The following is a 7,807-nucleotide window of genomic DNA, read 5'->3' as shown; positions in this document are numbered from 1 at the left end:
GGCACCCTTAAAAATTTTGGATAATCTCAAGGCTCCCTTTAAAATTCTGCACAATCTCAAGGCACCCCATTCTAAATTGTAAAAAACTATTCTACACACATCCAGTACACCCAATGTTAGACATGATTTTTTCTTCCAAAGCAAATACACTTTTGCACACTTGTACTGACTAGTATTCCAGTGTCTCTCTCTGTTTCTCTCCCTCACTCTGCTAATGTGACTAGAGTGCTGATGGAGAGGTGCAGGGAAGGGCAAACAAGGATGATGTACATCACCCCACGTCCTCCTTATCAACTGATGATGTAATTGGTTGTTAGGATGCAGGCCGCTAGAAAGTCATAAAAGTGCTCAATGAAAACCTGTGGCTTTGGTACTAAAAGGTAGGATTGTTCCACCCGCTGGCTTGTACATAATTTTTGGGCATTTTGCCAAGGCACCTCTGGAGAAGCCTGAAGGCACCCTGGTTGAGAAAGGCTGATCTGGAGGATGAAACTGAAGAAAATGAAAAAAAGGGAAGGAGAGGAGGTTGCCAGTCCAAATAAAAAGCAAAGCAGTAAAAATCAACACAAGTATCTCTTACCTCAGTTCAGAAATGCAGAAAATAGTTACCGAGTAAGAGTTTGATATTTTACTATTTTGCTAAATAAACAAACAATACATTTATTCAATAGAAAAAATTTGTTAGGAAACTTTGTTGGAAAATTATATTTTTTTACACCCAAATTAATCTAACACACTGGAGAGTCACTATATATACCCAATTAAAATTACAATCAATTTTCTTCCTCTGTTTAGCAGCCATGCCCAGATAATCCTAATAAACATGAAAGACAGGTAATGAATGTTCTAACTAGCAACAGCAATATACTCAATCACCTTTGTTACATATAACTGGGTGGATAAGACAACATGTGAAAACTGAAAATACCATACCGGTGATACTACAGTGATTTTCACTAGCTTCAGGGTCCCATGCCGAGAGACTGCCCTGCTGCTTGACAAACACAAGATGTCTTCTCAATATGGGTGCCATTCAGAGAATGCTCGCATCTTTTCAATGGATGCAAACAGGGGAGGACTGACCATTTGGAAACTCGGGCTCTGCCCGAGGGCCCGGGGTCAGTAGGGGGCCCCATGAAATGCCCTGGTACCTTTTTCATAGGCTTTTTTGAGTTTGGGCAAGGACACAGGGGCCCTATGATCCCCTATTGCCCGGGGGCCCCATGAGTTGTCAGTCCGCCCCTGGATGCAAAGCATTCTCAGGTTAGATGAGGTGGAGATCATGATGCCAACACTCCACCTCCCCATGTCATCCAATCAGACATTTCTTTGCATTCACTGAGGGGATGCATAGCATTTCTTTGAGTAGCACCTTAATGAGTGACCTCTTGTGTTCACAATGGAGCATGCTACTATGTAAAAAAAACAATACCTGGAATTCATCTTTACTGTAAGTCAAATGCCTCAGATATATTTATCTATGAGCTAAACACCCTTAGTCAAGAGAGAGGATGCCTAGGAATTTCAAGCAAAAGTGTGTATGCTTTCATTTTCAGCAAAATCCCATGAATAAATGTATTTTGCTACTTAGCCAAGATACATAAAGATATTAGTCCTGTACATCAAGTCTTTCTCAATTTATAGATATACAATTATAAAAATACAGCAACCCACACATATTTAAAGGATACAGCTGAATAAATATTAGAGGCCATAGACAAGATATGTTTTTATACTATTATCAACCAACCATGTCTTGGGATTTGAAGCCGTAGAAGAAGATGTAAGAAAGAGCGCACAAACCTTGTGCATTACCTCAATAAATAGTGACTAATTTTATTATCAAGGAAATATACTCACAAAGTGATTGTATAACAGGCATAAGTAACCATAATCCAAACAGGGTTACAGGTAAATCCAAAAGGGGGGGGGAATGAAGGCTAACGCATTTCGAAGGGTGCTCCCTTCTTCATCAGAGCTGCGTTGAGCAGATAGAGACTTCAGTATGGCAGAGTTACCACGGCAAGGAGATATTCAGCCACTGAGTGTCATTATTACTGAACTCACTTTGTGAGTATATTTCCTTAATAATAAAATTAGTCACTATTTATTGAGATAATGCGCAAGGTTTGTGCGCTCTTTCTTTCATCTTCTTCTACAGTTTTATCAAGCTTCCCCAGCTTCATGATAGAGCTGCACAACCTCTGACCACCAGCGTCTGAACACACAACAGGCTGCTTGTTACTAACGCCCGTTTGATCTGAGTCTTTGAGCGCAGGAGATAATGGATCTTTGGTGACTGCTTTGGTATGTGAAGCCTCCAGATTATTTTTACAGGCTGACAAGACATTCTCACTCCAATATTGAGTTTATTTTGGAGGGTGATTTATACTCAATCGCAAGTATTTTAAGGCCAATGATACCTTTATTTACAGACCAATGGGCTTGCTATGGTGATGAGATTCACACTCAACTATGCCAACTTTTTTATGGATTATTGGGAGTTCAAATATATCTGGGATCATAATCAACTAGGTGAGAACCTTGTCCTCTGGAAACACTATATTGAAGACATGATACCCATTTTGAGGGGTATTCTGAACTCTTTCGATGATTTTGCCAAGAAAATTGATACTAATGATTTTAACATCAGCTTTACATCCATTAGACGTAAGGAATATATTTACTTTCTAACTTACTTGACCATTGTCATAGAAAATGTTTGCTTCCATGCAAAAACATTTCATAAACTATTTTTATAACAGACAACTGTCATATGAAAAATGGCTTTTTAATATCCCTAATAGCCAGTTCAGGCAACTAAGAAGAAACTGTAGTTTCTTGAAGGATGATAAACAGGAAGCAGAAAATCTGACAGAACAATTTTCAGAAAGAGGATATCCAAAAACTCTGTTAGAAGAGTATGCAATGGAGACTCTAAATTTGAACAGAGCAAACAATCTGAAAACTAAAGGTCATAATGAAACTACACTTAAAGAAAATGGAAAGAAATGTTTTGCCTTTTACAAGCCACATCCTAAAAAATGAGAAAAACAATGTGGACTGAAGGACTCAAGCACAAGATAGAGAACACTGGAGTTTACTGGCTTAGCATGGGAGACACCTCATATTTCTAAAACATATTAAACTTTATTGTACACATTAAAAAGACATAGGCTTAAACAGAGGATAAAAGGAATAGCTAAAACATCAGAAGGGCTAGACATAGATTACATACTAGCATTTACTGAGACACACAAACATAATACAATGGTTGTGGACTTCTGCTCATAGAAGTCAACATATTTCACCAAACTATGGCTTCTTCAGGACCCAGTAGGACGAGAGCACATCACTATGTATAAAAAATAATACATTGTTATAAATAACAAACATAGTATATTACAATGATATCGTGCATCTATACAAAAAAAAATGTGTTCACATGAGTGTGGTGAATCAAGGGGCATCCAACAATGGCCTGGGAAGAAGACACAGGGGCATTAGGACCAAGAGACCCCACCAAACAAGACATGCAGCAGGAAGCATAAAGGCATGGAAATCTAACATGGCATAATATAGCTACTACTGTGTATATATATATATATATATATATATATATATATACACAGTGTACAGTATATATATATATATATATATATATATATATATACACAGTATGTATATATATATATATATATATATATATATATATATAAAAACATTCACTTAGATTATCTACTAGATAAGCATACTCACTGTAGGTAAAAACCTATTTGCTCTTCCATCTTAGTGAGTATGCTTATCTAGTAGATATGGGGTGATCAAATTGTTTATATATATATCTAGTAGCTATATAATGCCATTTCAGATCTCTGTGTCTCTATGCTGCTGGATGCATGTCTTGTTTGTTGGGGTCTTGGTCCTAATGCCCTGTGTCCACCTCAAAGGCCATTATTGGATGTTCCATGATTTTTCTGTATAGATACATGATCTCATTGCTGTATACTGTGTTTAATATGGATAACAATGTATTAGTATTATTTTTTTTATACATAATGTTGCACTATCATCATACTGGGTCCTGAAGAAGCCATAATTTGGCAAAATGTATTGACCTTGATGACCAGAAGTCCATAACCATTGTATTATGTTCATTATTTTACGGTAAATGACTTTGACAAGCCATAATCTATGTCTAGCACTTCTGGTATTTTGAGTAGGGTACCTCTCTTAGGCCCTGCCAGTCCTTTGGATCATTGAGGGCATTTCTTTTTTTCCTCTATCAAGGCCTATGTCTTTTTAATGTGTACAATAAAGTGTATCGTGTTTTATAATTAAATAAATGTGGTGTCTCCCATGCTAAGCCAGTAAGGTCCAGTGTTCTTTATGTTGGGCTTGAGTTCAGTCCATATTGTTTTACTTAAATAAAATGATTATAGTTCTCAGCTATACTTCTCAGGATCATTAGGTACAGCCAATAATAGGAAAACACTGGCCCATTCTAAAAGGGGACAAAACACTTGGCCCAATTTTGCCACAAAAACACATTTCATTTTTAAAAGGGCACCTCATTTATCTCTAATACATTCCTATATCAATTTTTATTTCCATTGGAGCTGTATACCACAACGATAATTTATTTGAGGAATATAGTCTGCCCACTAATTTTAGATAAATGTGTTTGTTTGTTTTTATAATCTATTCTATAACGTTTGGCATTTTGTTTGTACGTTTTTCCTTTTTTTCCTTTTTTACAGCTGCCTGATTGCATGCACCCCTGGTACATTTGCCCACCCCCATGTTTCCCAGGCTCTGCTGTTCTACATGAAGACCCAAGACCAACATGACAAATACTGCCAGGTAGAGGGGAAAGGGGACGAAGAGCAGTGAAAATCTATTCGCTGTGCTACCCTACCTAGTGAGAATCCAGAAATAATGTGTATTACATCACTTCTAGGTTTGTCTGTCACTTTCCCCAGCCACTGTTGCCGGAGAGGAGACTAGTTGGATCTGAGCTCTGTAAGCTTCAAAGGAGGGCAGGCAAGATAACCGTGATCTTATTAACGAGAATATATCTAAATAAAATAGTATCACTATGTGGAATTTTATTCCCTTTTGTAATAAAAAATAAAGTTTAGTGAACCCCCCCCCCCAAATAAAAGAGTTGAACCTCACCACCCCCCACATACATGCACATAGAAATGTGAACACATCTATTGGGGGTGTCTATGTTCAAAAAAGTTCATGATGCTATACATGTTACATATCATTGAGCATGCTGGAGTATCACAATTTTTTAAACTACCACAATTTTAGGGTTTTTGCTTTAAGAATTTAAGAAAATATAATGCTTTTGGGGTTTAAGTAATCTTTAGGCCTAAAATGATTTTTAAACATATTATTATTATTATTATTATACAGTATTTATATAGCGCCAAAGGGTTTGCTCAGCGCTGTACAGTAGCAAGGGGGGCAGAACATTGAGACAAGACAGTAACAATACAATACACGAGGGGTTCGAGGGCCCTGCTCTTTCGAGCTTACAATCTAGGAGGGAGGGGAAAGTGGAACAGGAGGAAATGGCTGTAGGGGATGGAGTGGTGGGAGGAGTGGAGGAGGTCAGTTGTTAGGTGAGGGTGGGGGTAGGCTTCCCTGAAGAGGTGGGTTTTCAGGGTGCGCCTGAAGGTGAGAAGGGTAGGTGACAGTCTGATGGATTGGGGTAGGGAGTTCCAGAGGATGGAGGAAGTCCTGGAGAAGTCCTGCAATAGGGCATGGGAGGAGGAGACCAGAGAGCTTGAGAGTAGGAGGTCCTGTGAGGAGCGAAGGGCACGGGTACGGTGGTATTTGGGTATCAGGTCGGTTAGGTAGTTTGGGGAGGCATTGTGAATGGCTTTGTAGGTCAGAGGTAGCAGTTTGAATTTGATGCGCTGGGCAATCGGGAGCCAGTGAAGCGATTGACAGAGGGGGGTGGCGGATGTGGAGCAGTTGGTGAGGTGGATGAGTCTTGCCGCTGAGTGTAGGATTGACTGGAGTGGGGATAGCGTTTGATTGGGTAGGCCAGTGAGAAGGGAGTTGCAGTAGTCCAGGCGTGAGATGGTGAGGGAGTGTACAAGTTGTTTAGTAGTGTCTGGGGTGAGGAATGTACGTATCTTGGAGATGTTGCGGAGGTGGAGCCTGCATGACTTTGATAGTAATTGGACGTGAGGTTGGAAGGAAAGGTTTTAGTTCAGGGTGACGCCCAGGACTTTGGCATGTGGGGTGGGAGTGATGGTGGCGTTGTTAGTAGTGATGGAGAGGATGGGGGGGCACAGGCTGGGGGGAAGACCAGGAGCTCGGTTTTGGACAGCTTTAATTTGAGGAAATGGAGTGACATCCAGTCTGATATGTCGTTCAGGAGGTGGGCGAAGTAGGCGGAGAGTGAGGGGGTGAGGAGGGGAGTAGAGAGGTAAATTTGTGTGTCGTCGGCATAGAGGTGGTAATTGAAGCCATGGGAGTGTATTAGTTTGCCAAGGGAGGAGGTGTAGATGGAGAAGAGGAGGGGTCTGAGGACAGAGCCTTGGGGGACTCCAACAGAGAGGGGGAGAGAGGGGGAGGTGGCAGTTTTATAGGTGATGCTAAAGGAGTGTTTAGATAAGTAGGAGGAGAACCAGGAGAGAGCAGAGTCCCTGATGCCAAGGGAGTGCAGTAAGGAGGAGACTGTGGTCGACTGTGTCGAAGGTCGCAGAGAGGTCAAGGAGCAGGAGGACAGAGTATATGTGCAAAGCATTCCTACTATGTCTAGAGTGTCAGCCAGAGAGTCCAGAGAGTCCTGTTACCTCCATGCACAAAAACTCACAACCTCATTAGCCATGAGATAGAAATGTCCTACTAAAAAATTAGAGATTAATCCCTTTAGTAAATAAGATTCAAAATGTCTGCATCTAGTTGAATAAACATGCCAATATCTTGTATTTTGTGTTTACAATTTAATTTTTGCAAAGTTTCTTGAGCTTAGAAGGAAGTATTGAAGTATGACCATAAGGGATAAGCTTTTGGTCTGGTATGAACTTTGCCTATTTGGGTGTTTGCTTGAACGCAGGACTTTTTGCTCATTTAGCAGGAGCTGAACATTATATATAATAGTGGTAGCATTTTACTTCCACTGCTATTTATATGACAACTTCCTGTAAATGGTTATTAAGGAAGCCATGTAAACAAGGAGACAGAAATAGTGTTGCCATCACTAACCAGATATGGCTACATAACCATATTTGGCAATGACATTTACCAAATAAGTTCATGTTAATATCTGGTCAATGATGTCACCTGGGATACCCCACCCTTTCTGTTAACTTGGGAAACCGAGAGATGTAGTTCAGTGGTGATTGAGCCATGGAAGAAGATAATTATGACAGGATTTTTATCTGCCTTCTAGGTCAGTGAGCACTATTGATCATATGGATCTGCATTGCTGGATGATTGGACTGATGATAGATTTACATTGTGGGAGTTTTTTTTCATAGAGAGCTTGTCAAAAACTGTGTAAGTGTGTTTATTTAATATTCAAGTTTATGTGTGAATGAGTAGAGGTACTATGTACCCCTTACTCTTTTTCATATAGGGGATGCCAGTATATGGGAAACCCATATTGGGACTTCTATATCCCGTTAAGCCCACTGCATGCAAACCCTCACAACCATAGGACCAGGATTGTAGGAAATATACCCTTGTCCTCATTAGCATAGGAAAGGGGTGTCCTGGAAAGGTCCTTTCTCATGTTGAAGGAATCTGGCCTAGTATGGTTCTGAAAAGCAAGGGGGGGTTG

The sequence above is a fragment of the Staurois parvus genome, unplaced genomic scaffold, assembly GCF_062004578.1.
Source record: "Staurois parvus isolate SC_StPar_1 unplaced genomic scaffold, SC_StPar_1.0 ptg000064l, whole genome shotgun sequence".
NCBI classification, from domain to species: Eukaryota; Metazoa; Chordata; class Amphibia; order Anura; family Ranidae; genus Staurois; species Staurois parvus.
The sequence above is the reverse complement of the archived record's forward strand: the minus strand, read 5'-3'. Positions refer to the sequence as shown.